Raw genomic sequence first — 3,431 nt, forward strand, 5'->3', positions numbered from 1 at the left:
GATGCAAACTAAGTGACTGGTGTTCTGGGGCCCAATGGACATTTGATCCAGTTTAGGTGGGTACGTTTGTTAGAACAATAAATTGTGGTGTTTATTGAAGATGCTAATTTTTTTTTTAATAATAAATTTACTAGTACATATAGAAAAATGAACGATTTTATAGACGCAGGTTAGTTTTATGCTCATGAAAATATATTAGTTTTTTAAATGAACTTTCCGAAGTCTGATAGTATAGCTTATTTATACCAACTGGCAACTGCACCACGTATGAAAACGTACCTATGCAAGTCGCTATAATTCGACTGTGCGAGCTTAAAATGTAACTTTTAGTTTTTTGTCCGTGAATACATTTTTGAATAAATCATAAACGCATATCGTATATAACTAATGCCGAAAAAAAAAATCCGTCTTTCAAAATTATTACGTATATCTACGACGACGGAGAAAGCGGGAGAGTGTGCACTGTGCATTATATTATTATAATAATAATAATATATAATATATACCAGGAAAATAGGCGCACGCCATTGTCAAAGTTTACGACCGCTCGTACACCCCAGCATTCAATTTTCCCAAGCTCAAAGCGCGTACGTTCATGCGTGTGTATGTGTGTATGTGTGTGTGTGTGTGTCGCCTACTAACGATGGACGCGCGACAATGTCGTACTCTAACGAACCTGCAGCAGCAGCAGCCGAGGGATACGAATATATAATATATATATAAAAAAAATAAAATTCGCGACTAGAGGGAAATGCCGTGACGAGAATAATATGTCGTTTCCCTCGTTATTTTCCATTCGAAAAGCATCATACATAATACATATATATGTACACACACACACACGTATACGTATACGCGACGGTATAACAATATTAACAATAATAATAATAATAATAATAATAATAATAATAATAATCCTTGCACACATATACGATTATATACACGCAAGTATATTATAGTAAGGTTCTTGTATTATTATACTACGACGACGACGATCGATTGTGTCAGAAATCTTCTCATATACGATGATATTATTATATGATACATAATATTATATAAGTACATATATGCATATTGTTACCGGGTACATTACGGCGTTTACTCGTGACAAGGAGATCGTTTTTAATCGCATTTATAAAGTACCTATATATAGTTATGTCTTCATGTAGTTACGACTCGTTGCTGAGGACGTAAAATGTTCAGTTCATTTATAGGTCGGATTCCGATATTTTTCGTGTAATATATACAATATTATACACTAGCTATTAGTCCCCATACCTCACTCGTACCATAATACCTGCAGTACGTATCTATTTATCGTATAATGTATACTCACTCGTATACACACGACTCCTACAGTCCTACCGTAAAGTAGAGTGATTACCTACTTTCCGACTTTTTTATTTATGTTGATTAAATGTATTTTTCTCGATCAAAAATTATGTAAATTGAATGCATGGTTGCTCATTAGTTTATCCTACAGCAATTATAAAAATACTGAAAGTAGGTATATAACCACTCTGCAAGAAACCTCCATCAGAGTTGACGATCAGAGCATTTTTTCTACTAACACATAAACAAAAAAAACACACATGACTGTTTTATTTATAAAAAATGTTTTATTTTTCTATTAATTATAATAGGTAATGATTATAAATTAGTTAACATTTTAACAGAGTTCAGACACAAAAATAAATTTAAAAAAAACACACATCATTGTTAAATCAATACATTCATCGCTACGCTCAAAATCTAACATCAAAAATACACTGTTATTAATCGAGTGAATTCTGAAGAAGTAACTTTATTGTAGGTATTCTATATTGTGGGTAAAGTATATTGCGTGGTGTATTTTGTGTGATGATAAGTTTTTTTTAAAACTGCACACGTACGATATCGACCAATGGACAGACGTCCCCAAAATATAATTTAATATCGATTCGGTCTACCGGACCTCGTCCAAAATGGCCAACCCTCTTCGACAGTCGCCCTATACAATATACGCTCATTGAACTGCTGCTATATTATGTATAATACATACGGCAAACCCACGAAACGCTAAAAAAAAACTGGGAATACACAATGGATATATTATAGGAGAAAAAAGGAATATTATAATAGAACAAGTAAAAACGATCGTCGTCAGCAGTAATGGTTGTTACCAAGAAACGAAAAAAATTCAATATTATATAGGTACTATTATACACGTGTATACGAGATCATATAAGTCAGTGATTTGGTGTCGTAGGTAAACGTGATTTTTCACATCGGCCTGGAAATAACATTGTATTAAATCTCCTAAATATAATTCATTTTATATAATATATATTGTAATATTATACATTTATACATAGGTAGATAACTTGCGCGCAACGTTATTTTTGATAAGAATGTAATATTATATTCCCAATTGTAATAAAACACGTGTGCTTAAAAAAAATTAAAAAAATACTTAGTCTTTGTAACGGTCGATTTCGTAAAAAAAACTCATTTGTACACGTACGGGCGTACATGTTTATGTAAATCACTCTTTCGATAGATGCATATTATCATATTATTAATATTACGTGTCAATATATAACATGCTTACCCGAGTTAAAACCGTAATCAAAGAGTCTTTGATCGCGATTACAACATTATTTATCTAAATCGTAGTATTTTATTGTGATTTGTGACCACGTCGTATTTTAAATAACTATTTTTTTTTGTAGACACGATAGTGGAAAATAATTTGTACAGCATTTCACTTTTTTTGTTGTAGGGAACTAAGATATACATTAGATATTTAGATTCTCGTGATTAATTCGTGGTACGAGCATCGAGCGAAGTAAAACTACGCCGACAATACGTTATATTATGTACTTATGGATAGAATAAATAAATGGCATCAACAAAGTGAAAATCTCTAATATTTCTTCAAACGATATCTATAAAGTAGATTCTTGAGTTCCTTTTAACGAATATTTTATACTATCTATACGACGAAATTGAAGGATATAAAATATTTCTGAGATATTATCCAATGTACTAAGTAGGTACTTACTAAAACATTACAATTTGTTGTTGGAAATAATCGATTATAATAGTAAATTTATAAATAAATAAACCGAGATAGGTACGATATACAATAATATTATAATAACTGACAGTCAAAACAACCAAAATTTGTTTTTGAACTAATATTACTTATGAGTTATTAGGAATCATACAATTTGATATTGATTGTTTTTTGTCTTATCTTAACATTTATTCTTGTCATAAACCGTCAATAATACGACCCGTAAACTGTGTGGTCATTATAGATAAAATATTTGTCTTATTTCATAAAAATAAACGTTATTAGGTACATCTAAATGGTCAATATAAGAACGTCATAACGGCCGATAAAACTTAGGATATATATTGTGTAACTAATAGCCGTTGTCGCCGAT

Source organism: Metopolophium dirhodum, chromosome 9, assembly GCF_019925205.1.
Source record: "Metopolophium dirhodum isolate CAU chromosome 9, ASM1992520v1, whole genome shotgun sequence".
In the NCBI taxonomy this organism is placed as follows: domain Eukaryota; kingdom Metazoa; phylum Arthropoda; class Insecta; order Hemiptera; family Aphididae; genus Metopolophium; species Metopolophium dirhodum.